The sequence below is a fragment of the Myxocyprinus asiaticus genome, chromosome 27 (assembly GCF_019703515.2).
Source record: "Myxocyprinus asiaticus isolate MX2 ecotype Aquarium Trade chromosome 27, UBuf_Myxa_2, whole genome shotgun sequence".
NCBI lineage: Eukaryota > Metazoa > Chordata > Actinopteri > Cypriniformes > Catostomidae > Myxocyprinus > Myxocyprinus asiaticus.
The window spans coordinates 4,421,738-4,446,839 of record NC_059370.1 but is presented as its reverse complement, the minus strand read 5'-3'; the positions used below and the strand labels follow the sequence as shown (position 1 = coordinate 4,446,839).

Sequence of the window (25,102 nt, the reverse complement as noted above, 5' to 3'; positions counted from 1 at the left end):
ATAATTCACTGCCCCCAGATTTGCTAAAGCAACAATGCACCTATGTTTTAAATTAACAGGAGAATAATGGAGAAACTATCCAGTACATATCTCTGAGCTGTTTAATAGACACATAGTGCAGCCAGAAGTGCTTGAAGGTGGATTGCATGGAAGTTTAAGGCTTGATACCACCCTGCTGTTTCATGTCCAGATATGTGGAGATGAGAGGTCAAGACCTTCATTGTTATTCTTTCGCAGAGGCAATATCGTAGCCTGTGAGGTTTGTCTGAGGCGTGATCATTGCTGGTTGAAAACTTTACCCAATACCCCGCTAGGATGACTTGAAATACAGTCAGCCTTGGCAATTTTTGTTAGTCTCTTTAGAGACTTCCTATCTTGTTGTGAAAGAAATGAGTGATAGTCTTGTTATGGACAGATTGTGGACTGAGTGCTTTTTTGGAAAAAAGAAAGTCCTGCTGGAATTGGTCCCACCTCAGGATACGCTTCCAATGTCCTTTTGTTTTTTCTTATAAAATCCTACCACTAGGGGTCTTGTTGAGATTAAATGTTTAGACTCCACCCATTTGTTGCCAGAATATCCATAAATCTCTGCCCATAGATTTGCTTACAAAACAATACACATATTTCTTTCATTTTATAAATATTTATTTCGTAGAGGCAATATCGCAGCCCATGAGCTTTTCCGAGGCATGATTATTGCTGCTTGAAAACGTACTCTGCCGAGATTTGTTCAAATACAGTCGGCCTTGGCCATTTCTTTTGATTATCTCTTTGGAGGCTTCCTGTCTTGTTTTGGAAAGGTTTTTGACAGAATGCTTTATATAAGAGAGCACAGCTGGGATTGAACCCCCTCCCAATACGTTTGCAGTGTCGTTCCATTGTTCATTATCAGATCCTAGCACTAGGGGGCTTATTGAGTTGGTCCTGTCTGCAAGCATGTTCTCTGAGATGAAGTGTTTTGACTCCACCCCTTTGTTGCCAAAATACCCATAATTCACTGCCCCCAGATTTGCTAAAGCAACAATGCACCTATGTTTTAAATTAACAGGAGAATAATGGAGAAACTATCCAGTACATATCTCTGAGCTGTTTAATAGACACATAGTGCAGCCAGCAGTGCTTGAAGGTGGATTGCATGGAAGTTTAAGGCTTGATACCACCCTGCTGTTTCATGTCCAGATATGTGGAGATGAGAGGTCAAGACCTTCATTGTTATTCTTTCGCAGAGGCAATATCGTAGCCTATGAGGTTTGTCTGAGGCGTGATCATTGCTGGTTGAAAACTTTACCCAATACCCCGCTAGGATGACTTGAAATACAGTCAGCCTTGGCAATTTTTGTTAGTCTCTTTAGAGACTTCCTATCTTGTTGTGAAAGAAATGAGTGATAGTCTTGTTACGGAAAGATTGTAGACTGAGTGCTTTTTTGGAGAAAAGAAAGTCCTGCTGGAATTGGTCCCACCTCAGAATACGTTTCCAATGTCCTTTTGTTTTTTCTTATAAAATCCTACCACTAGGGGTCTTGTTGAGATTAAGTGTTTAGACTCCACCCATTTGTTGCCAGAATTTCCATAAATCTCTGCCCATAGATTTGCTTACAAAACAATACACATATTTCTTTCATTTTATAAATATTTATTTCGTAGAGGCAATATCGCAGCCCATGAGCTTTTCCGAGGCGTGATTATTGCTGCTTGAAAACGTACTCTGCCGAGATTTGTTCAAATACAGTCGGCCTTGGCCATTTCTTTTGATTATCTCTTTGGAGGCTTCCTGTCTTGTTTTGGAAAGGTTTTTGACAGAATGCTTTAAAGAAGAGAGCACAGCTGGGATTGAACCCCCTCCCAATACGTTTGCAGTGTCGTTCCATTGTTCATTATCAGATCCTAGCACTAGGGGGCTTATTGAGTTGGTCCTGTCTGCAAGCATGTTCTCTGAGATGAAGTGTTTTGACTCCACCCCTTTGTTGCCAAAATACCCATAATTCACTGCCCCCAGATTTGCTAAAGCAACAATGCACCTATGTTTTAAATTAACAGGAGAATAATGGAGAAACTATCCAGTACATATCTCTGAGCTGTTTAATAGACACATAGTGCAGCCAGCAGTGCTTGAAGGTGGATTGCATGGAAGTTTAAGGCTTGATACCACCCTGCTGTTTCATGTCCAGATATGTGGAGATGAGAGGTCAAGACCTTCATTGTTATTCTTTCGCAGAGACAATATCGTAGCCTATGAGGTTTGTCTGAGGCGTGATCATTGCTGGTTGAAAACTTTACCCAATACCCCGGTAGGATGACTTGAAATACAGTCAGCCTTGGCAATTTTTGTTAGTCTCTTTAGAGACTTCCTATCTTGTTGTGAAAGAAATGAGTGATAGTCTTGTTACGGAAAGATTGTAGACTGAGTGCTTTTTTGGAAAAAAGAAAGTCCTGCTGGAATTGGTCCCACCTCAGGATACGCTTCCAATGTCCTTTTGTTTTTTGTTATAAAATCCTACCACTAGGGGTCTTGTTGAGATTGAGTGTTTAGACTCCACCCATTTGTTGCCAGAATATCCATAAATCTCTGCCCATAGATTTGCTTACAAAACAATACACATATTTCTTTCATTTTATAAATATTTATTTCGTAGAGGCAATATCGCAGCCCATGAGCTTTTCCGAGGCGTGATTATTGCTGCTTGAAAACGTACTCTGCCGAGATTTGTTCAAATACAGTCGGCCTTGGCCATTTCTTTTGATTATCTCTTTGGAGGCTTCCTGTCTTGTTTTGGAAAGGTTTTTGACAGAATGCTTTAAATAAGAGAGCACAGCTGGGATTGAACCCCCTCCCAATACGTTTGCAGTGTCGTTCCATTGTTCATTATCAGATCCTAGCACTAGGGGGCTTATTGAGTTGGTCCTGTCTGCAAGCATGTTCTCTGAGATGAAGTGTTTTGACTCCACCCCTTTGTTGCCAAAATACCCATAATTCACTGCCCCCAGATTTGCTAAAGCAACAATGCACCTATGTTTTAAATTAACAGGAGAATAATGGAGAAACTATCCAGTACATATCTCTGAGCTGTTTAATAGACACATAGTGCAGCCAGCAGTGCTTGAAGGTGGATTGCATGGAAGTTTAAGGCTTGATACCACCCTGCTGTTTCATGTCCAGATATGTGGAGATGAGAGGTCAAGACCTTCATTGTTATTCTTTCGCAGAGGCAATATCGTAGCCTATGAGGTTTGTCTGAGGCGTGATCATTGCTGGTTGAAAACTTTACCCAATACCCTGCTAGGATGACTTGAAATACAGTCAGCCTTGGCAATTTTTGTTAGTCTCTTTAGAGACTTCCTATCTTGTTGTGAAAGAAATGAGTGATAGTCTTGTTACGGAAAGATTGTAGACTGAGTGCTTTTTTGGAAAAAAGAAAGTCCTGCTGGAATTGGTCCCACCTCAGGATACGCTTCCAATGTCCTTTTGTTTTTTGTTATAAAATCCTACCACTAGGGGTCTTGTTGAGATTGAGTGTTTAGACTCCACCCATTTGTTGCCAGAATATCCATAAATCTCTGCCCATAGATTTGCTTACAAAACAATACACATATTTCTTTCATTTTATAAATATTTATTTCGTAGAGGCAATATCGCAGCCCATGAGCTTTTCCGAGGCGTGATTATTGCTGCTTGAAAACGTACTCTGCCGAGATTTGTTCAAATACAGTCGGCCTTGGCCATTTCTTTTGATTATCTCTTTGGAGGCTTCCTGTCTTGTTTTGGAAAGGTTTTTGACAGAATGCTTTAAAGAAGAGAGCACAGCTGGGATTGAACCCCCTCCCAATACGTTTGCAGTGTCGTTCCATTGTTCATTATCAGATCCTAGCACTAGGGGGCTTATTGAGTTGGTCCTGTCTGCAAGCATGTTCTCTGAGATGAAGTGTTTTGACTCCACCCCTTTGTTGCCAAAATACCCATAATTCACTGCCCCCAGATTTGCTAAAGCAACAATGCACCTATGTTTTAAATTAACAGGAGAATAAAGGAGAAACTATCCAGTACATATCTCTGAGCTGTTTAATAGACACATAGTGCAGCCAGAAGTGCTTGAAGGTGGATTGCATGGAAGTTTAAGGCTTGATACCACCCTGCTGTTTCATGTCCAGATATGTGGAGATGAGAGGTCAAGACCTTCATTGTTATTCTTTCGCAGAGGCAATATCGTAGCCTGTGAGGTTTGTCTGAGGCGTGATCATTGCTGGTTGAAAACTTTACCCAATACCCCGCTAGGATGACTTGAAATACAGTCAGCCTTGGCAATTTTTGTTAGTCTCTTTAGAGACTTCCTATCTTGTTGTGAAAGAAATGAGTGATAGTCTTGTTATGGAAAGATTGTGGACTGAGTGCTTTTTTGGAAAAAAGAAAGTCCTGCTGGAATTGGTCCCACCTCAGGATACGCTTCCAATGTCCTTTTGTTTTTTCTTATAAAATCCTACCACTAGGGGTCTTGTTGAGATTAAATGTTTAGACTCCACCCATTTGTTGCCAGAATATCCATAAATCTCTGCCCATAGATTTGCTTACAAAACAATACACATTTCTTTCATTTTATAAATATTTATTTCGTAGAGGCAATATCGCAGCCCATGAGCTTTTCCGAGGCATGATTATTGCTGCTTGAAAACGTACTCTGCCGAGATTTGTTCAAATACAGTCGGCCTTGGCCATTTCTTTTGATTATCTCTTTGGAGGCTTCCTGTCTTGTTTTGGAAAGGTTTTTGACAGAATGCTTTAAAGAAGAGAGCACAGCTGGGATTGAACCCCCTCCCAATACGTTTGCAGTGTCGTTCCATTGTTCATTATCAGATCCTAGCACTAGGGGGCTTATTGAGTTGGTCCTGTCTGCAAGCATGTTCTCTGAGATGAAGTGTTTTGACTCCACCCCTTTGTTGCCAAAATACCCATAATTCACTGCCCCCAGATTTGCTAAAGCAACAATGAACCTATGTTTTAAATTAACAGGAGAATAAAGGAGAAACTATCCAGTACATATCTCTGAGCTGTTTAATAGACACATAGTGCAGCCAGAAGTGCTTGAAGGTGGATTGCATGGAAGTTTAAGGCTTGATACCACCCTGCTGTTTCATGTCCAGATATGTGGAGATGAGAGGTCAAGACCTTCATTGTTATTCTTTCGCAGAGGCAATATCGTAGCCTGTGAGGTTTGTCTGAGGCGTGATCATTGCTGGTTGAAAACTTTACCCAATACCCCGCTAGGATGACTTGAAATACAGTCAGCCTTGGCAATTTTTGTTAGTCTCTTTAGAGACTTCCTATCTTGTTGTGAAAGAAATGAGTGATAGTCTTGTTATGGACAGATTGTGGACTGAGTGCTTTTTTGGAAAAAAGAAAGTCCTGCTGGAATTGGTCCCACCTCAGAATACGTTTCCAATGTCCTTTTGTTTTTTCTTATAAAATCCTACCACTAGGGGTCTTGTTGAGATTAAGTGTTTAGACTCCACCCATTTGTTGCCAGAATTTCCATAAATCTCTGCCCATAGATTTGCTTACAAAACAATACACATATTTCTTTCATTTTATAAATATTTATTTCGTAGAGGCAATATCGCAGCCCATGAGCTTTTCCGAGGCGTGATTATTGCTGCTTGAAAACGTACTCTGCCGAGATTTGTTCAAATACAGTCGGCCTTGGCCATTTCTTTTGATTATCTCTTTGGAGGCTTCCTGTCTTGTTTTGGAAAGGTTTTTGACAGAATGCTTTATATAAGAGAGCACAGCTGGGATTGAACCCCCTCCCAATACGTTTGCAGTGTCGTTCCATTGTTCATTATCAGATCCTAGCACTAGGGGGCTTATTGAGTTGGTCCTGTCTGCAAGCATGTTCTCTGAGATGAAGTGTTTTGACTCCACCCCTTTGTTGCCAAAATACCCATAATTCACTGCCCCCAGATTTGCTAAAGCAACAATGCACCTATGTTTTAAATTAACAGGAGAATAATGGAGAAACTATCCAGTACATATCTCTGAGCTGTTTAATAGACACATAGTGCAGCCAGCAGTGCTTGAAGGTGGATTGCATGGAAGTTTAAGGCTTGATACCACCCTGCTGTTTCATGTCCAGATATGTGGAGATGAGAGGTCAAGACCTTCATTGTTATTCTTTCGCAGAGGCAATATCGTAGCCTATGAGGTTTGTCTGAGGCGTGATCATTGCTGGTTGAAAACTTTACCCAATACCCCGCTAGGATGACTTGAAATACAGTCAGCCTTGGCAATTTTTGTTAGTCTCTTTAGAGACTTCCTATCTTGTTGTGAAAGAAATGAGTGATAGTCTTGTTACGGAAAGGTTGTAGACTGAGTGCTTTTTTGGAAAAAAGAAAGTCCTGCTGGAATTGGTCCCACCTCAGGATACGCTTCCAATGTCCTTTTGTTTTTTCTTATAAAATCCTACCACTAGGGGTCTTGTTGAGATTAAGTGTTTAGACTCCACCCATTTGTTGCCAGAATTTCCATAAATCTCTGCCCATAGATTTGCTTACAAAACAATACACATATTTCTTTCATTTTATAAATATTTATTTCGTAGAGGCAATATCGCAGCCCATGAGCTTTTCCGAGGCGTGATTATTGCTGCTTGAAAACGTACTCTGCCGAGATTTGTTCAAATACAGTCGGCCTTGGCCATTTCTTTTGATTATCTCTTTGGAGGCTTCCTGTCTTGTTTTGGAAAGGTTTTTGACAGAATGCTTTAAAGAAGAGAGCACAGCTGGGATTGAACCCCCTCCCAATACGTTTGCAGTGTCGTTCCATTGTTCATTATCAGATCCTAGCACTAGGGGGCTTATTGAGTTGGTCCTGTCTGCAAGCATGTTCTCTGAGATGAAGTGTTTTGACTCCACCCCTTTGTTGCCAAAATACCCATAATTCACTGCCCCCAGATTTGCTAAAGCAACAATGCACCTATGTTTTAAATTAACAGGAGAATAATGGAGAAACTATCCAGTACATATCTCTGAGCTGTTTAATAGACACATAGTGCAGCCAGCAGTGCTTGAAGGTGGATTGCATGGAAGTTTAAGGCTTGATACCACCCTGCTGTTTCATGTCCAGATATGTGGAGATGAGAGGTCAAGATCTTCATTGTTATTCTTTCGCAGAGGCAATATCGTAGCCTATGAGGTTTGTCTGAGGCGTGATCATTGCTGGTTGAAAACTTTACCCAATACCCCGCTAGGATGACTTGAAATACAGTCAGCCTTGGCAATTTTTGTTAGTCTCTTTAGAGACTTCCTATCTTGTTGTGAAAGAAATGAGTGATAGTCTTGTTACGGAAAGATTGTAGACTGAGTGCTTTTTTGGAGAAAAGAAAGTCCTGCTGGAATTGGTCCCACCTCAGAATACGTTTCCAATGTCCTTTTGTTTTTTCTTATAAAATCCTACCACTAGGGGTCTTGTTGAGATTAAGTGTTTAGACTCCACCCATTTGTTGCCAGAATTTCCATAAATCTCTGCCCATAGATTTGCTTACAAAACAATACACATATTTCTTTCATTTTATAAATATTTATTTCGTAGAGGCAATATCGCAGCCCATGAGCTTTTCCGAGGCGTGATTATTGCTGCTTGAAAACGTACTCTGCCGAGATTTGTTCAAATACAGTCGGCCTTGGCCATTTCTTTTGATTATCTCTTTGGAGGCTTCCTGTCTTGTTTTGGAAAGGTTTTTGACAGAATGCTTTAAAGAAGAGAGCACAGCTGGGATTGAACCCCCTCCCAATACGTTTGCAGTGTCGTTCCATTGTTCATTATCAGATCCTAGCACTAGGGGGCTTATTGAGTTGGTCCTGTCTGCAAGCATGTTCTCTGAGATGAAGTGTTTTGACTCCACCCCTTTGTTGCCAAAATACCCATAATTCACTGCCCCCAGATTTGCTAAAGCAACAATGCACCTATGTTTTAAATTAACAGGAGAATAATGGAGAAACTATCCAGTACATATCTCTGAGCTGTTTAATAGACACATAGTGCAGCCAGCAGTGCTTGAAGGTGGATTGCATGGAAGTTTAAGGCTTGATACCACCCTGCTGTTTCATGTCCAGATATGTGGAGATGAGAGGTCAAGACCTTCATTGTTATTCTTTCGCAGAGGCAATATCGTAGCCTATGAGGTTTGTCTGAGGCGTGATCATTGCTGGTTGAAAACTTTACCCAATACCCCGCTAGGATGACTTGAAATACAGTCAGCCTTGGCAATTTTTGTTAGTCTCTTTAGAGACTTCCTATCTTGTTGTGAAAGAAATGAGTGATAGTCTTGTTACGGAAAGATTGTAGACTGAGTGCTTTTTTGGAAAAAAGAAAGTCCTGCTGGAATTGGTCCCACCTCAGGATACGCTTCCAATGTCCTTTTGTTTTTTGTTATAAAATCCTACCACTAGGGGTCTTGTTGAGATTGAGTGTTTAGACTCCACCCATTTGTTGCCAGAATATCCATAAATCTCTGCCCATAGATTTGCTTACAAAACAATACACATATTTCTTTCATTTTATAAATATTTATTTCGTAGAGGCAATATCGCAGCCCATGAGCTTTTCCGAGGCGTGATTATTGCTGCTTGAAAACGTACTCTGCCGAGATTTGTTCAAATACAGTCGGCCTTGGCCATTTCTTTTGATTATCTCTTTGGAGGCTTCCTGTCTTGTTTTGGAAAGGTTTTTGACAGAATGCTTTAAATAAGAGAGCACAGCTGGGATTGAACCCCCTCCCAATACGTTTGCAGTGTCGTTCCATTGTTCATTATCAGATCCTAGCACTAGGGGGCTTATTGAGTTGGTCCTGTCTGCAAGCATGTTCTCTGAGATGAAGTGTTTTGACTCCACCCCTTTGTTGCCAAAATACCCATAATTCACTGCCCCCAGATTTGCTAAAGCAACAATGCACCTATGTTTTAAATTAACAGGAGAATAATGGAGAAACTATCCAGTACATATCTCTGAGCTGTTTAATAGACACATAGTGCAGCCAGCAGTGCTTGAAGGTGGATTGCATGGAAGTTTAAGGCTTGATACCACCCTGCTGTTTCATGTCCAGATATGTGGAGATGAGAGGTCAAGACCTTCATTGTTATTCTTTCGCAGAGGCAATATCGTAGCCTATGAGGTTTGTCTGAGGCGTGATCATTGCTGGTTGAAAACTTTACCCAATACCCCGCTAGGATGACTTGAAATACAGTCAGCCTTGGCAATTTTTGTTAGTCTCTTTAGAGACTTCCTATCTTGTTGTGAAAGAAATGAGTGATAGTCTTGTTACGGAAAGATTGTAGACTGAGTGCTTTTTTGGAAAAAAGAAAGTCCTGCTGGAATTGGTCCCACCTCAGGATACGCTTCCAATGTCCTTTTGTTTTTTGTTATAAAATCCTACCACTAGGGGTCTTGTTGAGATTGAGTGTTTAGACTCCACCCATTTGTTGCCAGAATATCCATAAATCTCTGCCCATAGATTTGCTTACAAAACAATACACATATTTCTTTCATTTTATAAATATTTATTTCGTAGAGGCAATATCGCAGCCCATGAGCTTTTCCGAGGCATGATTATTGCTGCTTGAAAACGTACTCTGCCGAGATTTGTTCAAATACAGTCGGCCTTGGCCATTTCTTTTGATTATCTCTTTGGAGGCTTCCTGTCTTGTTTTGGAAAGGTTTTTGACAGAATGCTTTAAAGAAGAGAGCACAGCTGGGATTGAACCCCCTCCCAATACGTTTGCAGTGTCGTTCCATTGTTCATTATCAGATCCTAGCACTAGGGGGCTTATTGAGTTGGTCCTGTCTGCAAGCATGTTCTCTGAGATGAAGTGTTTTGACTCCACCCCTTTGTTGCCAAAATACCCATAATTCACTGCCCCCAGATTTGCTAAAGCAACAATGCACCTATGTTTTAAATTAACAGGAGAATAATGGAGAAACTATCCAGTACATATCTCTGAGCTGTTTAATAGACACATAGTGCAGCCAGCAGTGCTTGAAGGTGGATTGCATGGAAGTTTAAGGCTTGATACCACCCTGCTGTTTCATGTCCAGATATGTGGAGATGAGAGGTCAAGATCTTCATTGTTATTCTTTCGCAGAGGCAATATCGTAGCCTATGAGGTTTGTCTGAGGCGTGATCATTGCTGGTTGAAAACTTTACCCAATACCCCGCTAGGATGACTTGAAATACAGTCAGCCTTGGCAATTTTTGTTAGTCTCTTTAGAGACTTCCTATCTTGTTGTGAAAGAAATGAGTGATAGTCTTGTTACGGAAAGATTGTAGACTGAGTGCTTTTTTGGAGAAAAGAAAGTCCTGCTGGAATTGGTCCCACCTCAGAATACGTTTCCAATGTCCTTTTGTTTTTTCTTATAAAATCCTACCACTAGGGGTCTTGTTGAGATTAAGTGTTTAGACTCCACCCATTTGTTGCCAGAATTTCCATAAATCTCTGCCCATAGATTTGCTTACAAAACAATACACATATTTCTTTCATTTTATAAATATTTATTTCGTAGAGGCAATATCGCAGCCCATGAGCTTTTCCGAGGCGTGATTATTGCTGCTTGAAAACGTACTCTGCCGAGATTTGTTCAAATACAGTCGGCCTTGGCCATTTCTTTTGATTATCTCTTTGGAGGCTTCCTGTCTTGTTTTGGAAAGGTTTTTGACAGAATGCTTTAAAGAAGAGAGCACAGCTGGGATTGAACCCCCTCCCAATACGTTTGCAGTGTCGTTCCATTGTTCATTATCAGATCCTAGCACTAGGGGGCTTATTGAGTTGGTCCTGTCTGCAAGCATGTTCTCTGAGATGAAGTGTTTTGACTCCACCCCTTTGTTGCCAAAATACCCATAATTCACTGCCCCCAGATTTGCTAAAGCAACAATGCACCTATGTTTTAAATTAACAGGAGAATAATGGAGAAACTATCCAGTACATATCTCTGAGCTGTTTAATAGACACATAGTGCAGCCAGCAGTGCTTGAAGGTGGATTGCATGGAAGTTTAAGGCTTGATACCACCCTGCTGTTTCATGTCCAGATATGTGGAGATGAGAGGTCAAGACCTTCATTGTTATTCTTTCGCAGAGGCAATATCGTAGCCTATGAGGTTTGTCTGAGGCGTGATCATTGCTGGTTGAAAACTTTACCCAATACCCCGCTAGGATGACTTGAAATACAGTCAGCCTTGGCAATTTTTGTTAGTCTCTTTAGAGACTTCCTATCTTGTTGTGAAAGAAATGAGTGATAGTCTTGTTACGGAAAGATTGTAGACTGAGTGCTTTTTGGAGAAAAGAAAGTCCTGCTGGAATTGGTCCCACCTCAGAATACGTTTCCAATGTCCTTTTGTTTTTTCTTATAAAATCCTACCACTAGGGGTCTTGTTGAGATTAAGTGTTTAGACTCCACCCATTTGTTGCCAGAATTTCCATAAATCTCTGCCCATAGATTTGCTTACAAAACAATACACATATTTCTTTCATTTTATAAATATTTATTTCGTAGAGGCAATATCGCAGCCCATGAGCTTTTCCGAGGCGTGATTATTGCTGCTTGAAAACGTACTCTGCCGAGATTTGTTCAAATACAGTCGGCCTTGGCCATTTCTTTTGATTATCTCTTTGGAGGCTTCCTGTCTTGTTTTGGAAAGGTTTTTGACAGAATGCTTTAAAGAAGAGAGCACAGCTGGGATTGAACCCCCTCCCAATACGTTTGCAGTGTCGTTCCATTGTTCATTATCAGATCCTAGCACTAGGGGGCTTATTGAGTTGGTCCTGTCTGCAAGCATGTTCTCTGAGATGAAGTGTTTTGACTCCACCCCTTTGTTGCCAAAATACCCATAATTCACTGCCCCCAGATTTGCTAAAGCAACAATGCACCTATGTTTTAAATTAACAGGAGAATAATGGAGAAACTATCCAGTACATATCTCTGAGCTGTTTAATAGACACATAGTGCAGCCAGCAGTGCTTGAAGGTGGATTGCATGGAAGTTTAAGGCTTGATACCACCCTGCTGTTTCATGTCCAGATATGTGGAGATGAGAGGTCAAGACCTTCATTGTTATTCTTTCGCAGAGGCAATATCGTAGCCTATGAGGTTTGTCTGAGGCGTGATCATTGCTGGTTGAAAACTTTACCCAATACCCCGCTAGGATGACTTGAAATACAGTCAGCCTTGGCAATTTTTGTTAGTCTCTTTAGAGACTTCCTATCTTGTTGTGAAAGAAATGAGTGATAGTCTTGTTACGGAAAGATTGTAGACTGAGTGCTTTTTTGGAAAAAAGAAAGTCCTGCTGGAATTGGTCCCACCTCAGGATACGCTTCCAATGTCCTTTTGTTTTTTGTTATAAAATCCTACCACTAGGGGTCTTGTTGAGATTGAGTGTTTAGACTCCACCCATTTGTTGCCAGAATATCCATAAATCTCTGCCCATAGATTTGCTTACAAAACAATACACATATTTCTTTCATTTTATAAATATTTATTTCGTAGAGGCAATATCGCAGCCCATGAGCTTTTCCGAGGCGTGATTATTGCTGCTTGAAAACGTACTCTGCCGAGATTTGTTCAAATACAGTCGGCCTTGGCCATTTCTTTTGATTATCTCTTTGGAGGCTTCCTGTCTTGTTTTGGAAAGGTTTTTGACAGAATGCTTTAAATAAGAGAGCACAGCTGGGATTGAACCCCCTCCCAATACGTTTGCAGTGTCGTTCCATTGTTCATTATCAGATCCTAGCACTAGGGGGCTTATTGAGTTGGTCCTGTCTGCAAGCATGTTCTCTGAGATGAAGTGTTTTGACTCCACCCCTTTGTTGCCAAAATACCCATAATTCACTGCCCCCAGATTTGCTAAAGCAACAATGCACCTATGTTTTAAATTAACAGGAGAATAATGGAGAAACTATCCAGTACATATCTCTGAGCTGTTTAATAGACACATAGTGCAGCCAGCAGTGCTTGAAGGTGGATTGCATGGAAGTTTAAGGCTTGATACCACCCTGCTGTTTCATGTCCAGATATGTGGAGATGAGAGGTCAAGACCTTCATTGTTATTCTTTCGCAGAGGCAATATCGTAGCCTATGAGGTTTGTCTGAGGCGTGATCATTGCTGGTTGAAAACTTTACCCAATACCCCGCTAGGATGACTTGAAATACAGTCAGCCTTGGCAATTTTTGTTAGTCTCTTTAGAGACTTCCTATCTTGTTGTGAAAGAAATGAGTGATAGTCTTGTTACGGAAAGATTGTAGACTGAGTGCTTTTTTGGAAAAAAGAAAGTCCTGCTGGAATTGGTCCCACCTCAGGATACGCTTCCAATGTCCTTTTGTTTTTTGTTATAAAATCCTACCACTAGGGGTCTTGTTGAGATTGAGTGTTTAGACTCCACCCATTTGTTGCCAGAATATCCATAAATCTCTGCCCATAGATTTGCTTACAAAACAATACACATATTTCTTTCATTTTATAAATATTTATTTCGTAGAGGCAATATCGCAGCCCATGAGCTTTTCCGAGGCGTGATTATTGCTGCTTGAAAACGTACTCTGCCGAGATTTGTTCAAATACAGTCGGCCTTGGCCATTTCTTTTGATTATCTCTTTGGAGGCTTCCTGTCTTGTTTTGGAAAGGTTTTTGACAGAATGCTTTAAATAAGAGAGCACAGCTGGGATTGAACCCCCTCCCAATACGTTTGCAGTGTCGTTCCATTGTTCATTATCAGATCCTAGCACTAGGGGGCTTATTGAGTTGGTCCTGTCTGCAAGCATGTTCTCTGAGATGAAGTGTTTTGACTCCACCCCTTTGTTGCCAAAATACCCATAATTCACTGCCCCCAGATTTGCTAAAGCAACAATGCACCTATGTTTTAAATTAACAGGAGAATAATGGAGAAACTATCCAGTACATATCTCTGAGCTGTTTAATAGACACATAGTGCAGCCAGCAGTGCTTGAAGGTGGATTGCATGGAAGTTTAAGGCTTGATACCACCCTGCTGTTTCATGTCCAGATATGTGGAGATGAGAGGTCAAGACCTTCATTGTTATTCTTTCGCAGAGGCAATATTGTAGCCTATGAGGTTTGTCTGAGGCGTGATCATTGCTGGTTGAAAACTTTACCCAATACCCCGCTAGGATGACTTGAAATACAGTCAGCCTTGGCAATTTTTGTTAGTCTCTTTAGAGACTTCCTATCTTGTTGTGAAAGAAATGAGTGATAGTCTTGTTACGGAAAGATTGTAGACTGAGTGCTTTTTTGGAAAAAAGAAAGTCCTGCTGGAATTGGTCCCACCTCAGGATACGCTTCCAATGTCCTTTTGTTTTTTGTTATAAAATCCTACCACTAGGGGTCTTGTTGAGATTGAGTGTTTAGACTCCACCCATTTGTTGCCAGAATATCCATAAATCTCTGCCCATAGATTTGCTTACAAAACAATACACATATTTCTTTCATTTTATAAATATTTATTTCGTAGAGGCAATATCGCAGCCCATGAGCTTTTCCGAGGCATGATTATTGCTGCTTGAAAACGTACTCTGCCGAGATTTGTTCAAATACAGTCGGCCTTGGCCATTTCTTTTGATTATCTCTTTGGAGGCTTCCTGTCTTGTTTTGGAAAGGTTTTTGACAGAATGCTTTATATAAGAGAGCACAGCTGGGATTGAACCCCCTCCCAATACGTTTGCAGTGTCGTTCCATTGTTCATTATCAGATCCTAGCACTAGGGGGCTTATTGAGTTGGTCCTGTCTGCAAGCATGTTCTCTGAGATGAAGTGTTTTGACTCCACCCCTTTGTTGCCAAAATACCCATAATTCACTGCCCCCAGATTTGCTAAAGCAACAATGCACCTATGTTTTAAATTAACAGGAGAATAATGGAGAAACTATCCAGTACATATCTCTGAGCTGTTTAATAGACACATAGTGCAGCCAGCAGTGCTTGAAGGTGGATTGCATGGAAGTTTAAGGCTTGATACCACCCTGCTGTTTCATGTCCAGATATGTGGAGATGAGAGGTCAAGACCTTCATTGTTATTCTTTCGCAGAGGCAATATCGTAGCCTATGAGGTTTGTCTGAGGCGTGATCATTGCTGGTTGAAAACTTTACCCAATACCCCGCTAGGATGACTTGAAATACAGTCATCCTTGGCAATTTTTGTTAGTCTCTTTAGAGACTTCCTATCTTGTTGTGAAAGAAATGAGTGATAGTCTTGTTACGGAAAGATTGTAGACTGAGTGCTTTTTTGGAGAAAAGAAAGTCCTGCTGGAATTGGTCCCACCTCAGAATACGTTTCCAATGTCCTTTTGTTTTTTCTTATAAAATCCTACCACTAGGGGTCTTGTTGAGATTAAGTGTTTAGACTCCACCCATTTGTTGCCAGAATTTCCATAAATCTCTGCCCATAGATTTGCTTACAAAACAATACACATATTTCTTTCATTTTATAAATATTTATTTCGTAGAGGCAATATCGCAGCCCATGAGCTTTTCCGAGGCGTGATTATTGCTGCTTGAAAACATACTCTGCCGAGATTTGTTCAAATACAGTCGGCCTTGGCCATTTCTTTTGATTATCTCTTTGGAGGCTTCCTGTCTTGTTTTGGAAAGGTTTTTGACAGAATGCTTTAAAGAAGAGAGCACAGCTGGGATTGAACCCCCTCCCAATACGTTTGCAGTGTCGTTCCATTGTTCATTATCAGATCCTAGCACTAGGGGGCTTATTGAGTTGGTCCTGTCTGCAAGCATGTTCTCTGAGATGAAGTGTTTTGACTCCACCCCTTTGTTGCCAAAATACCCATAATTCACTGCCCCCAGATTTGCTAAAGCAACAATGCACCTATGTTTTAAATTAACAGGAGAATAATGGAGAAACTATCCAGTACATATCTCTGAGCTGTTTAATAGACACATAGTGCAGCCAGCAGTGCTTGAAGGTGGATTGCATGGAAGTTTAAGGCTTGATACCACCCTGCTGTTTCATGTCCAGATATGTGGAGATGAGAGGTCAAGACCTTCATTGTTATTCTTTCGCAGAGGCAATATCGTAGCCTATGAGGTTTGTCTGAGGCGTGATCATTGCTGGTTGAAAACTTTACCCAATACCCCGCTAGGATGACTTGAAATACAGTCAGCCTTGGCAATTTTTGTTAGTCTCTTTAGAGACTTCCTATCTTGTTGTGAAAGAAATGAGTGATAGTCTTGTTACGGAAAGATTGTAGACTGAGTGCTTTTTTGGAAAAAGAAAGTCCTGCTGGAATTGGTCCCACCTCAGGATACGCTTCCAATGTCCTTTTGTTTTTTGTTATAAAATCCTACCACTAGGGGTCTTGTTGAGATTGAGTGTTTAGACTCCACCCATTTGTTGCCAGAATATCCATAAATCTCTGCCCATAGATTTGCTTACAAAACAATACACATATTTCTTTCATTTTATAAATATTTATTTCGTAGAGGCAATATCGCAGCCCATGAGCTTTTCCGAGGCGTGATTATTGCTGCTTGAAAACGTACTCTGCCGAGATTTGTTCAAATACAGTCGGCCTTGGCCATTTCTTTTGATTATCTCTTTGGAGGCTTCCTGTCTTGTTTTGGAAAGGTTTTTGACAGAATGCTTTAAATAAGAGAGCACAGCTGGGATTGAACCCCCTCCCAATACGTTTGCAGTGTCGTTCCATTGTTCATTATCAGATCCTAGCACTAGGGGGCTTATTGAGTTGGTCCTGTCTGCAAGCATGTTCTCTGAGATGAAGTGTTTTGACTCCACCCCTTTGTTGCCAAAATACCCATAATTCACTGCCCCCAGATTTGCTAAAGCAACAATGCACCTATGTTTTAAATTAACAGGAGAATAATGGAGAAACTATCCAGTACATATCTCTGAGCTGTTTAATAGACACATAGTGCAGCCAGCAGTGCTTGAAGGTGGATTGCATGGAAGTTTAAGGCTTGATACCACCCTGCTGTTTCATGTCCAGATATGTGGAGATGAGAGGTCAAGACCTTCATTGTTATTCTTTCGCAGAGGCAATATTGTAGCCTATGAGGTTTGTCTGAGGCGTGATCATTGCTGGTTGAAAACTTTACCCAATACCCCGCTAGGATGACTTGAAATACAGTCAGCCTTGGCAATTTTTGTTAGTCTCTTTAGAGACTTCCTATCTTGTTGTGAAAGAAATGAGTGATAGTCTTGTTACGGAAAGATTGTAGACTGAGTGCTTTTTTGGAAAAAAGAAAGTCCTGCTGGAATTGGTCCCACCTCAGGATACGCTTCCAATGTCCTTTTGTTTTTTGTTATAAAATCCTACCACTAGGGGTCTTGTTGAGATTGAGTGTTTAGACTCCACCCATTTGTTGCCAGAATATCCATAAATCTCTGCCCATAGATTTGCTTACAAAACAATACACATATTTCTTTCATTTTATAAATATTTATTTCGTAGAGGCAATATCGCAGCCCATGAGCTTTTCCGAGGCGTGATTATTGCTGCTTGAAAACGTACTCTGCCGAGATTTGTTCAAATACAGTCGGCCTTGGCCATTTCTTTTGATTATCTCTTTGGAGGCTTCCTGTCTTGTTTTGGAAAGGTTTTTGACAGAATGCTTTAAAGAAGAGAGCACAGCTGGGATTGAACCCCCTCCCAATACGTTTGCAGTGTCGTTCCATTGTTCATTATCAGATCCTAGCACTAGGGGGCTTATTGAGTTGGTCCTGTCTGCAAGCATGTTCTCTGAGATGAAGTGTTTTGACTCCACCCCTTTGTTGCCAAAATACCCATAATTCACTGCCCCCAGATTTGCTAAAGCAACAATGCACCTATGTTTTAAATTAACAGGAGAATAATGGAGAAACTATCCAGTACATATCTCTGAGCTGTTTAATAGACACATAGTGCAGCCAGCAGTGCTTGAAGGTGGATTGCATGGAAGTTTAAGGCTTGATACCACCCTGCTGTTTCATGTCCAGATATGTGGAGATGAGAGGTCAAGACCTTCATTGTTATTCTTTCGCAGAGGCAATATCGTAGCCTATGAGGTTTGTCTGAGGCGTGATCATTGCTGGTTGAAAACTTTACCCAATACCCCGCTAGGATGACTTGAAATACAGTCAGCCTTGGCAATTTTTGTTAGTCTCTTTAGAGACTTCCTATCTTGTTGTGAAAGAAATGAGTGATAGTCTTGTTACGGAAAGATTGTAGACTGAGTGCTTTTTTGGAAAAAAGAAAGTCCTGCTGGAATTGGTCCCACCTCAGGATACGCTTCCAATGTCCTTTTGTTTTTTGTTATAAAATCCTACCACTAGGGGTCTTGTTGAGATTGAGTGTTTAGACTCCACCCATTTGTTGCCAGAATATCCATAAATCTCTGCCCATAGATTTGCTTACAAAACAATACACATATTTCTTTCATTTTATAAATATTTATTTCGTAGAGGCAATATCGCAGCCCATGAGCTTTTCCGAGGCGTGATTATTGCTGCTTGAAAACGTACTCTGCCGAGATTTGTTCAAATACAGTCGGCCTTGGCCATTTCTTTTGATTATCTCTTTGGAGGCTTCCTGTCTTGTTTTGGAAAGGTTTTTGACAGAATGCTTTAAATAAGAGAGCACAGCTGGGATTGAACCCCCTCCCAATACGTTTGCAGTGTCGTTCCATTGTTCATTATCAGATCCTAGCACTAGGGGGCTTATTGAGTTGGTCCTGTCTGCAAGCATGTTCTCTGAGATGAAGTGTTTTGACTCCACCCCTTTGTTGCCAAAATACCCATAATTCACTGCCCCCAGATTTGCTAAAGCAACAATGCACCTATGTTTTAAATTAACAGGAGAATAATGGAGAAACTATCCAGTACATATCTCTGAGCTGTTTAATAGACACATAGTGCAGCCAGCAGTGCTTGAAGGTGGATTGCATGGAAGTTTAAGGCTTGATACCACCCTGCTGTTTCATGTCCAGATATGTGGAGATGAGAGGTCAAGACCTTCATTGTTATTCTTTCGCAGAGGCAATATTGTAGCCTATGAGGTTTGTCTGAGGCGTGATCATTGCTGGTTGAAAACTTTACCCAATACCCCGCTAGGATGACTTGAAATACAGTCAGCCTTGGCAATTTTTGTTAGTCTCTTTAGAGACTTCCTATCTTGTTGTGAAAGAAATGAGTGATAGTCTTGTTACGGAAAGATTGTAGACTGAGTGCTTTTTGGAAAAAAGAAAGTCCTGCTGGAATTGGTCCCACCTCAGGATACGCTTCCAATGTCCTTTTGTTTTTTGTTATAAAATCCTACCACTAGGGGTCTTGTTGAGATTGAGTGTTTAGACTCCACCCATTTGTTGCCAGAATATCCATAAATCTCTGCCCATAGATTTGCTTACAAAACAATACACATATTTCTTTCATTTTATAAATATTTATTTCGTAGAGGCAATATCGCAGCCCATGAGCTTTTCCGAGGCATGATTATTGCTGCTTGAAAACGTACTCTGCCGAGATTTGTTCAAATACAGTCGGCCTTGGCCATTTCTTTTGATTATCTCTTTGGAGGCTTCCTGTCTTGTTTTGGAAAGGTTTTTGACAGAATGCTTTATATAAGAGAGCACAGCTGGGATTGAACCCCCTCCCAATACGTTTGCAGTGTCGTTCCATTGTTCATTATCAGATCCTAGCACTAGGGGGCTTATTGAGTTGGTCCTGTCTGCAAGCATGTTCTCTGAGATGAAGTGTTTTGACTCCACCCCTTTGTTGCCAAAATACCCATAATTCACTGCCCCCAGATTTGCTAAAGCAACAATGCACCTATGTTTTAAATTAACAGGAGAATAATGGAGAAACTATCCAGTACATATCTCTGAGCTGTTTAATAGACACATAGTGCAGCCAGCAGTGCTTGAAGGTGGATTGCATGGAAGTTTAAGGCTTGATACCACCCTGCTGTTTCATGTCCAGATATGTGGAGATGAGAGGTCAAGACCTTCATTGTTATTCTTTCGCAGAGGCAATATCGTAGCCTATGAGGTTTGTCTGAGGCGTGATCATTGCTGGTTGAAAACTTTACCCAATACCCCGCTAGGATGACTTGAAATACAGTCATCCTTGGCAATTTTTGTTAGTCTCTTTAGAGACTTCCTATCTTGTTGTGAAAGAAATGAGTGATAGTCTTGTTACGGAAAGATTGTAGACTGAGTGCTTTTTTGGAGAAAAGAAAGTCCTGCTGGAATTGGTCCCACCTCAGAATACGTTTCCAATGTCCTTTTGTTTTTTCTTATAAAATCCTACCACTAGGGGTCTTGTTGAGATTAAGTGTTTAGACTCCACCCATTTGTTGCCAGAATTTCCATAAATCTCTGCCCATAGATTTGCTTACAAAACAATACACATATTTCTTTCATTTTATAAATATTTATTTCGTAGAGGCAATATCGCAGCCCATGAGCTTTTCCGAGGCGTGATTATTGCTGCTTGAAAACATACTCTGCCGAGATTTGTTCAAATACAGTCGGCCTTGGCCATTTCTTTTGATTATCTCTTTGGAGGCTTCCTGTCTTGTTTTGGAAAGGTTTTTGACAGAATGCTTTAAAGAAGAGAGCACAGCTGGGATTGAACCCCCTCCCAATACGTTTGCAGTGTCGTTCCATTGTTCATTATCAGATCCTAGCACTAGGGGGCTTATTGAGTTGGTCCTGTCTGCAAGCATGTTCTCTGAGATGAAGTGTTTTGACTCCACCCCTTTGTTGCCAAAATACCCATAATTCACTGCCCCCAGATTTGCTAAAGCAACAATGCACCTATGTTTTAAATTAACAGGAGAATAATGGAGAAACTATCCAGTACATATCTCTGAGCTGTTTAATAGACACATAGTGCAGCCAGCAGTGCTTGAAGGTGGATTGCATGGAAGTTTAAGGCTTGATACCACCCTGCTGTTTCATGTCCAGATATGTGGAGATGAGAGGTCAAGACCTTCATTGTTATTCTTTCGCAGAGACAATATCGTAGCCTGTGAGGTTTGTCTGAGGCGTGATCATTGCTGGTTGAAAACTTTACCCAATACCCCGCTAGGATGACTTGAAATACAGTCAGCCTTGGCAATTTTTGTTAGTCTCTTTAGAGACTTCCTATCTTGTTGTGAAAGAAATGAGTGATAGTCTTGTTACGGAAAGATTGTAGACTGAGTGCTTTTTTGGAAAAAAGAAAGTCCTGCTGGAATTGGTCCCACCTCAGGATACGCTTCCAATGTCCTTTTGTTTTTTGTTATAAAATCCTACCACTAGGGGTCTTGTTGAGATTGAGTGTTTAGACTCCAGCCATTTGTTGAAAGAATATCCATAAATCTCTGCCCATAGATTTGCTTACAAAACAATACACATATTTCTTTCATTTTATAAATATTTATTTCGTAGAGGCAATATCGCAGCCCATGAGCTTTTCCGAGGCGTGATTATTGCTGCTTGAAAACGTACTCTGCCGAGATTTGTTCAAATACAGTCGGCCTTGGCCATTTCTTTTGATTATCTCTTTGGAGGCTTCCTGTCTTGTTTTGGAAAGGTTTTTGACAGAATGCTTTAAATAAGAGAGCACAGCTGGGATTGAACCCCCTCCCAATACGTTTGCAGTGTCGTTCCATTGTTCATTATCAGATCCTAGCACTAGGGGGCTTATTGAGTTGGTCCTGTCTGCAAGCATGTTCTCTGAGATGAAGTGTTTTGACTCCACCCCTTTGTTGCCAAAATACCCATAATTCACTGCCCCCAGATTTGCTAAAGCAACAATGCACCTATGTTTTAAATTAACAGGAGAATAATGGAGAAACTATCCAGTACATATCTCTGAGCTGTTTAATAGACACATAGTGCAGCCAGCAGTGCTTGAAGGTGGATTGCATGGAAGTTTAAGGCTTGATACCACCCTGCTGTTTCATGTCCAGATATGTGGAGATGAGAGGTCAAGACCTTCATTGTTATTCTTTCGCAGAGGCAATATCGTAGCCTATGAGGTTTGTCTGAGGCGTGATCATTGCTGGTTGAAAACTTTACCCAATACCCCGCTAGGATGACTTGAAATACAGTCAGCCTTGGCAGTTCTTGTTAGTCTCTTTAGAGACTTCCTATCTTGTTGGGAAAGAAATGAGTGATAGTCTTGTTACGGAAAGATTGTAGACTGAGTGCTTTTTTGGAAAAAAGAAAGTCCTGCTGGAATTGGTCCCACCTCAGAATACGCTTCCAATGTCCTTTTGTTTTTTCTTATAAAATCCTACCACTAGGGGTCTTGTTGAGATTAAGTGTTTAGACTCCACCCATTTGTTGCCAGAATATCCATAAATCTCTGCCCATAGATTTGCTTACAAAACAATACACATATTTCTTTCATTTTATAAATATTTATTTCGTAGAGGCAATATCGCAGCCCATGAGCTTTTCCGAGGCGTGATTATTGCTGCTTGAAAACGTACTCTGCCGAGATTTGTTCAAATACAGTCGGCCTTGGCCATTTCTTTTGATTATCTCTTTGGAGGCTTCCTGTCTTGTTTTGGAAAGGTTTTTGACAGAATGCTTTAAAGAAGAGAGCACAGCTGGGATTGAACCCCCTCCCAATACGTTTGCAGTGTCGTTCCATTGTTCATTATCAGATCCTAGCACTAGGGGGCTTATTGAGTTGGTCCTGTCTGCAAGCATGTTCTCTGAGATGAAGTGTTTTGACTCCACCCCTTTGTTGCCAAAATACCCATAATTCACTGCCCCCAGATTTGCTAAAGCAACAATGCACCTTTGTTTTAAATTAACAGGAGAATAATGGAGAAACTATCCAGTACATATCTCTGAGCTGTTTAATAGACACATAGTGCAGCCAGCAGTGCTTGAAGGTGGATTGCATGGAAGTTTAAGGCTTGATACCAACCTGCTGTTTCATGTCCAGATATGTGGAGATGAGAGGTCAAGACCTTCATTGTTATTCTTTCGCAGAGGCAATATCGTAGCCTATGAGGTTTGTCTGAGGCGTGATCATTGCTGGTTGAAAACTTTACCCAATACCCTGCTAGGATGACTTGAAATACAGTCAGCCTTGGCAATTTTTGTTAGTCTCTTTAGAGACTTCCTATCTTGTTGTGAAAGAAATGAGTGATAGTCTTGTTACGGAAAGATTGTAGACTGAGTGCTTTTTTGGAGAAAAGAAAGTCCTGCTGGAATTGGTCCCACCTCAGAATACGTTTCCAATGTCCTTTTGTTTTTTCTTATAAAATCCTACCACTAGGGGTCTTGTTGAGATTAAGTGTTTAGACTCCACCCATTTGTTGCCAGAATTTCCATAAATCTCTGCCCATAGATTTGCTTACAAAACAATACACATATTTCTTTCTTTATATAAATATTTATTTCGTAGAGGCAATATCGCAGCCCATGAGCTTTTCCGAGGCGTGATTATTGCTGCTTGAAAACGTACTCTGCCGAGATTTGTTCAAATACAGTCGGCCTTGGCCATTTCTTTTGATTATCTCTTTGGAGGCTTCCTGTCTTGTTTTGGAAAGGTTTTTGACAGAATGCTTTAAAGAAGAGAGCACAGCTGGGATTGAACCCCCTCCCAATACGTTTGCAGTGTCGTTCCATTGTTCATTATCAGATCCTAGCACTAGGGGGCTTATTGAGTTGGTCCTGTCTGCAAGCATGTTCTCTGAGATGAAGTGTTTTGACTCCACCCCTTTGTTGCCAAAATACCCATAATTCACTGCCCCCAGAATTGCTAAAGCAACAATGCACCTATGTTTTAAATTAACAGGAGAATAATGGAGAAACTATCCAGTACATATCTCTGAGCTGTTTAATAGACACATAGTGCAGCCAGCAGTGCTTGAAGGTGGATTGCATGGAAGTTTAAGGCTTGATACCACCCTGCTTTTTCATGTCCAGATATGTGGAGATGAGAGGTCAAGCCCTTCATTGTTATTCTTTCGCAGAGGCGACATCGTAACCTATGAGGTTTGTCTGAGGCGTGATCATTGCTGGTTGAAAACTTTACCCAATACCCCGCTAGGATGACTTGAAATACAGTCAGCCTTGGCAATTTTTGTTAGTCTCTTTAGAGACTTCCTATCTTGTTGTGAAAGAAATGAGTGATAGTCTTGTTACGGAAAGATTGTAGACTGAGTGCTTTTTTGGAAAAAAGAAAGTCCTGCTGGAATTGGTCCCACCTCAGGATACGCTTCCAATGTCCTTTTATTTTTTGTTATAAAATCCTACCACTAGGGGTCTTGTTGAGATTAAGTGTTTAGACTCCACCCATTTGTTGCCAGAATATCCATAAATCTCTGCCCATAGATTTGCTTACAAAACAATACACATATTTCTTTCATTTTATAAATATTTATTTCGTAGAGGCAATATCGCAGCCCATGAGCTTTTCCGAGGCGTGATTATTGCTGCTTGAAAACGTACTCTGCCGAGATTTGTTCAAATACAGTCGGCCTTGGCCATTTCTTTTGATTATCTCTTTGGAGGCTTCCTGTCTTGTTTTGGAAAGGTTTTTGACAGAATGCTTTAAAGAAGAGAGCACAGCTGGGATTGAACCCCCTCCCAATACGTTTGCAGTGTCGTTCCATTGTTCATTATCAGATCCTAGCACTAGGGGGCTTATTGAGTTGGTCCTGTCTGCAAGCATGTTCTCTGAGATGAAGTGTTTTGACTCCACCCCTTTGTTGCCAAAATACCCATAATTCACTGCCCCCAGATTTGCTAAAGCAACAATGCACCTATGTTTTAAATTAACAGGAGAATAATGGAGAAACTATCCAGTACATATCTCTGAGCTGTTTAATAGACACATAGTGCAGCCAGCAGTGCTTGAAGGTGGATTGCATGGAAGTTTAAGGCTTGATACCACCCTGCTTTTTCATGTCCAGATATGTGGAGATGAGAGGTCAAGCCCTTCATTGTTATTCTTTCGCAGAGGCGACATCGTAACCCATGAGGTTTGTCTGAGGCGTGATCATTGCTGGTTGAAAACTTTACCCAATACCCCGCTAGGATGACTTGAAATACAGTCAGCCTTGGCAATTTTTGTTAGTCTCTTTAGAGACTTCCTATCTTGTTGT

At 40.9% G+C, this 25,102-nt stretch overlaps 46 non-coding genes across 46 annotated transcripts; all 46 read left to right on the top strand.

Annotated features, from left to right (window-relative positions):
- The first annotated feature begins 225 nt into the window (after positions 1–225).
- LOC127418418 (U4 spliceosomal RNA) lies at positions 226–366 on the top strand. The gene has a single exon (XR_007893429.1). It is a non-coding gene; the product is annotated as a U4 spliceosomal RNA (small nuclear RNA).
- An 848-nt stretch (positions 367–1,214) lies between these two features.
- Positions 1,215–1,355, top strand: LOC127418429 (U4 spliceosomal RNA). Its single transcript, XR_007893440.1, has one exon. It is a non-coding gene; the product is annotated as a U4 spliceosomal RNA (small nuclear RNA).
- A 277-nt stretch (positions 1,356–1,632) lies between these two features.
- LOC127418474 (U4 spliceosomal RNA) lies at positions 1,633–1,767 on the top strand. The gene has a single exon (XR_007893484.1). It is a non-coding gene; the product is annotated as a U4 spliceosomal RNA (small nuclear RNA).
- Positions 1,768–2,203: 436 nt separating this feature from the next.
- LOC127418451 (U4 spliceosomal RNA) lies at positions 2,204–2,344 on the top strand. The gene has a single exon (XR_007893461.1). It is a non-coding gene; the product is annotated as a U4 spliceosomal RNA (small nuclear RNA).
- Positions 2,345–2,621: 277 nt separating this feature from the next.
- On the top strand, positions 2,622–2,756 carry LOC127418473 (U4 spliceosomal RNA). Its single transcript, XR_007893483.1, has one exon. It is a non-coding gene; the product is annotated as a U4 spliceosomal RNA (small nuclear RNA).
- A 436-nt stretch (positions 2,757–3,192) lies between these two features.
- LOC127418440 (U4 spliceosomal RNA) lies at positions 3,193–3,333 on the top strand. The gene has a single exon (XR_007893451.1). It is a non-coding gene; the product is annotated as a U4 spliceosomal RNA (small nuclear RNA).
- A 277-nt stretch (positions 3,334–3,610) lies between these two features.
- On the top strand, positions 3,611–3,745 carry LOC127418472 (U4 spliceosomal RNA). Its single transcript, XR_007893482.1, has one exon. It is a non-coding gene; the product is annotated as a U4 spliceosomal RNA (small nuclear RNA).
- Positions 3,746–4,181: 436 nt separating this feature from the next.
- Positions 4,182–4,322, top strand: LOC127418417 (U4 spliceosomal RNA). Its single transcript, XR_007893428.1, has one exon. It is a non-coding gene; the product is annotated as a U4 spliceosomal RNA (small nuclear RNA).
- Positions 4,323–5,168: 846 nt separating this feature from the next.
- On the top strand, positions 5,169–5,309 carry LOC127418416 (U4 spliceosomal RNA). Its single transcript, XR_007893427.1, has one exon. It is a non-coding gene; the product is annotated as a U4 spliceosomal RNA (small nuclear RNA).
- Positions 5,310–5,586: 277 nt separating this feature from the next.
- Positions 5,587–5,721, top strand: LOC127418482 (U4 spliceosomal RNA). The gene has a single exon (XR_007893492.1). It is a non-coding gene; the product is annotated as a U4 spliceosomal RNA (small nuclear RNA).
- A 436-nt stretch (positions 5,722–6,157) lies between these two features.
- Positions 6,158–6,298, top strand: LOC127418428 (U4 spliceosomal RNA). The gene has a single exon (XR_007893439.1). It is a non-coding gene; the product is annotated as a U4 spliceosomal RNA (small nuclear RNA).
- Positions 6,299–6,575: 277 nt separating this feature from the next.
- On the top strand, positions 6,576–6,710 carry LOC127418471 (U4 spliceosomal RNA). Its single transcript, XR_007893481.1, has one exon. It is a non-coding gene; the product is annotated as a U4 spliceosomal RNA (small nuclear RNA).
- Positions 6,711–7,146: 436 nt separating this feature from the next.
- On the top strand, positions 7,147–7,287 carry LOC127418427 (U4 spliceosomal RNA). The gene has a single exon (XR_007893438.1). It is a non-coding gene; the product is annotated as a U4 spliceosomal RNA (small nuclear RNA).
- A 277-nt stretch (positions 7,288–7,564) lies between these two features.
- LOC127418470 (U4 spliceosomal RNA) lies at positions 7,565–7,699 on the top strand. The gene has a single exon (XR_007893480.1). It is a non-coding gene; the product is annotated as a U4 spliceosomal RNA (small nuclear RNA).
- Positions 7,700–8,135: 436 nt separating this feature from the next.
- Positions 8,136–8,276, top strand: LOC127418426 (U4 spliceosomal RNA). Its single transcript, XR_007893437.1, has one exon. It is a non-coding gene; the product is annotated as a U4 spliceosomal RNA (small nuclear RNA).
- A 277-nt stretch (positions 8,277–8,553) lies between these two features.
- Positions 8,554–8,688, top strand: LOC127418469 (U4 spliceosomal RNA). The gene has a single exon (XR_007893479.1). It is a non-coding gene; the product is annotated as a U4 spliceosomal RNA (small nuclear RNA).
- Positions 8,689–9,124: 436 nt separating this feature from the next.
- On the top strand, positions 9,125–9,265 carry LOC127418425 (U4 spliceosomal RNA). The gene has a single exon (XR_007893436.1). It is a non-coding gene; the product is annotated as a U4 spliceosomal RNA (small nuclear RNA).
- Positions 9,266–10,113: 848 nt separating this feature from the next.
- Positions 10,114–10,254, top strand: LOC127418424 (U4 spliceosomal RNA). Its single transcript, XR_007893435.1, has one exon. It is a non-coding gene; the product is annotated as a U4 spliceosomal RNA (small nuclear RNA).
- A 277-nt stretch (positions 10,255–10,531) lies between these two features.
- Positions 10,532–10,666, top strand: LOC127418468 (U4 spliceosomal RNA). The gene has a single exon (XR_007893478.1). It is a non-coding gene; the product is annotated as a U4 spliceosomal RNA (small nuclear RNA).
- Positions 10,667–11,102: 436 nt separating this feature from the next.
- On the top strand, positions 11,103–11,243 carry LOC127418423 (U4 spliceosomal RNA). The gene has a single exon (XR_007893434.1). It is a non-coding gene; the product is annotated as a U4 spliceosomal RNA (small nuclear RNA).
- Positions 11,244–11,519: 276 nt separating this feature from the next.
- LOC127418467 (U4 spliceosomal RNA) lies at positions 11,520–11,654 on the top strand. Its single transcript, XR_007893477.1, has one exon. It is a non-coding gene; the product is annotated as a U4 spliceosomal RNA (small nuclear RNA).
- A 436-nt stretch (positions 11,655–12,090) lies between these two features.
- Positions 12,091–12,231, top strand: LOC127418422 (U4 spliceosomal RNA). The gene has a single exon (XR_007893433.1). It is a non-coding gene; the product is annotated as a U4 spliceosomal RNA (small nuclear RNA).
- A 277-nt stretch (positions 12,232–12,508) lies between these two features.
- On the top strand, positions 12,509–12,643 carry LOC127418466 (U4 spliceosomal RNA). Its single transcript, XR_007893476.1, has one exon. It is a non-coding gene; the product is annotated as a U4 spliceosomal RNA (small nuclear RNA).
- A 436-nt stretch (positions 12,644–13,079) lies between these two features.
- LOC127418421 (U4 spliceosomal RNA) lies at positions 13,080–13,220 on the top strand. The gene has a single exon (XR_007893432.1). It is a non-coding gene; the product is annotated as a U4 spliceosomal RNA (small nuclear RNA).
- Positions 13,221–13,497: 277 nt separating this feature from the next.
- On the top strand, positions 13,498–13,632 carry LOC127418465 (U4 spliceosomal RNA). The gene has a single exon (XR_007893475.1). It is a non-coding gene; the product is annotated as a U4 spliceosomal RNA (small nuclear RNA).
- A 436-nt stretch (positions 13,633–14,068) lies between these two features.
- On the top strand, positions 14,069–14,209 carry LOC127418443 (U4 spliceosomal RNA). Its single transcript, XR_007893454.1, has one exon. It is a non-coding gene; the product is annotated as a U4 spliceosomal RNA (small nuclear RNA).
- An 848-nt stretch (positions 14,210–15,057) lies between these two features.
- On the top strand, positions 15,058–15,198 carry LOC127418415 (U4 spliceosomal RNA). The gene has a single exon (XR_007893426.1). It is a non-coding gene; the product is annotated as a U4 spliceosomal RNA (small nuclear RNA).
- A 277-nt stretch (positions 15,199–15,475) lies between these two features.
- Positions 15,476–15,610, top strand: LOC127418455 (U4 spliceosomal RNA). The gene has a single exon (XR_007893465.1). It is a non-coding gene; the product is annotated as a U4 spliceosomal RNA (small nuclear RNA).
- Positions 15,611–16,046: 436 nt separating this feature from the next.
- On the top strand, positions 16,047–16,187 carry LOC127418420 (U4 spliceosomal RNA). The gene has a single exon (XR_007893431.1). It is a non-coding gene; the product is annotated as a U4 spliceosomal RNA (small nuclear RNA).
- Positions 16,188–16,463: 276 nt separating this feature from the next.
- LOC127418464 (U4 spliceosomal RNA) lies at positions 16,464–16,598 on the top strand. Its single transcript, XR_007893474.1, has one exon. It is a non-coding gene; the product is annotated as a U4 spliceosomal RNA (small nuclear RNA).
- Positions 16,599–17,034: 436 nt separating this feature from the next.
- LOC127418442 (U4 spliceosomal RNA) lies at positions 17,035–17,175 on the top strand. The gene has a single exon (XR_007893453.1). It is a non-coding gene; the product is annotated as a U4 spliceosomal RNA (small nuclear RNA).
- A 277-nt stretch (positions 17,176–17,452) lies between these two features.
- On the top strand, positions 17,453–17,587 carry LOC127418463 (U4 spliceosomal RNA). The gene has a single exon (XR_007893473.1). It is a non-coding gene; the product is annotated as a U4 spliceosomal RNA (small nuclear RNA).
- Positions 17,588–18,023: 436 nt separating this feature from the next.
- Positions 18,024–18,164, top strand: LOC127418419 (U4 spliceosomal RNA). Its single transcript, XR_007893430.1, has one exon. It is a non-coding gene; the product is annotated as a U4 spliceosomal RNA (small nuclear RNA).
- Positions 18,165–18,441: 277 nt separating this feature from the next.
- On the top strand, positions 18,442–18,576 carry LOC127418462 (U4 spliceosomal RNA). The gene has a single exon (XR_007893472.1). It is a non-coding gene; the product is annotated as a U4 spliceosomal RNA (small nuclear RNA).
- A 436-nt stretch (positions 18,577–19,012) lies between these two features.
- Positions 19,013–19,153, top strand: LOC127418441 (U4 spliceosomal RNA). The gene has a single exon (XR_007893452.1). It is a non-coding gene; the product is annotated as a U4 spliceosomal RNA (small nuclear RNA).
- An 847-nt stretch (positions 19,154–20,000) lies between these two features.
- Positions 20,001–20,141, top strand: LOC127418414 (U4 spliceosomal RNA). Its single transcript, XR_007893425.1, has one exon. It is a non-coding gene; the product is annotated as a U4 spliceosomal RNA (small nuclear RNA).
- Positions 20,142–20,418: 277 nt separating this feature from the next.
- LOC127418454 (U4 spliceosomal RNA) lies at positions 20,419–20,553 on the top strand. The gene has a single exon (XR_007893464.1). It is a non-coding gene; the product is annotated as a U4 spliceosomal RNA (small nuclear RNA).
- A 436-nt stretch (positions 20,554–20,989) lies between these two features.
- On the top strand, positions 20,990–21,130 carry LOC127418444 (U4 spliceosomal RNA). The gene has a single exon (XR_007893455.1). It is a non-coding gene; the product is annotated as a U4 spliceosomal RNA (small nuclear RNA).
- A 277-nt stretch (positions 21,131–21,407) lies between these two features.
- On the top strand, positions 21,408–21,542 carry LOC127418461 (U4 spliceosomal RNA). Its single transcript, XR_007893471.1, has one exon. It is a non-coding gene; the product is annotated as a U4 spliceosomal RNA (small nuclear RNA).
- A 436-nt stretch (positions 21,543–21,978) lies between these two features.
- Positions 21,979–22,119, top strand: LOC127418448 (U4 spliceosomal RNA). The gene has a single exon (XR_007893458.1). It is a non-coding gene; the product is annotated as a U4 spliceosomal RNA (small nuclear RNA).
- A 277-nt stretch (positions 22,120–22,396) lies between these two features.
- Positions 22,397–22,531, top strand: LOC127418460 (U4 spliceosomal RNA). The gene has a single exon (XR_007893470.1). It is a non-coding gene; the product is annotated as a U4 spliceosomal RNA (small nuclear RNA).
- Positions 22,532–22,967: 436 nt separating this feature from the next.
- On the top strand, positions 22,968–23,108 carry LOC127418439 (U4 spliceosomal RNA). Its single transcript, XR_007893450.1, has one exon. It is a non-coding gene; the product is annotated as a U4 spliceosomal RNA (small nuclear RNA).
- Positions 23,109–23,385: 277 nt separating this feature from the next.
- LOC127418459 (U4 spliceosomal RNA) lies at positions 23,386–23,520 on the top strand. Its single transcript, XR_007893469.1, has one exon. It is a non-coding gene; the product is annotated as a U4 spliceosomal RNA (small nuclear RNA).
- Positions 23,521–23,956: 436 nt separating this feature from the next.
- Positions 23,957–24,097, top strand: LOC127418449 (U4 spliceosomal RNA). The gene has a single exon (XR_007893459.1). It is a non-coding gene; the product is annotated as a U4 spliceosomal RNA (small nuclear RNA).
- A 277-nt stretch (positions 24,098–24,374) lies between these two features.
- LOC127418458 (U4 spliceosomal RNA) lies at positions 24,375–24,509 on the top strand. The gene has a single exon (XR_007893468.1). It is a non-coding gene; the product is annotated as a U4 spliceosomal RNA (small nuclear RNA).
- A 436-nt stretch (positions 24,510–24,945) lies between these two features.
- On the top strand, positions 24,946–25,086 carry LOC127418450 (U4 spliceosomal RNA). The gene has a single exon (XR_007893460.1). It is a non-coding gene; the product is annotated as a U4 spliceosomal RNA (small nuclear RNA).
- The last annotated feature ends 16 nt before the right edge of the window (positions 25,087–25,102 follow it).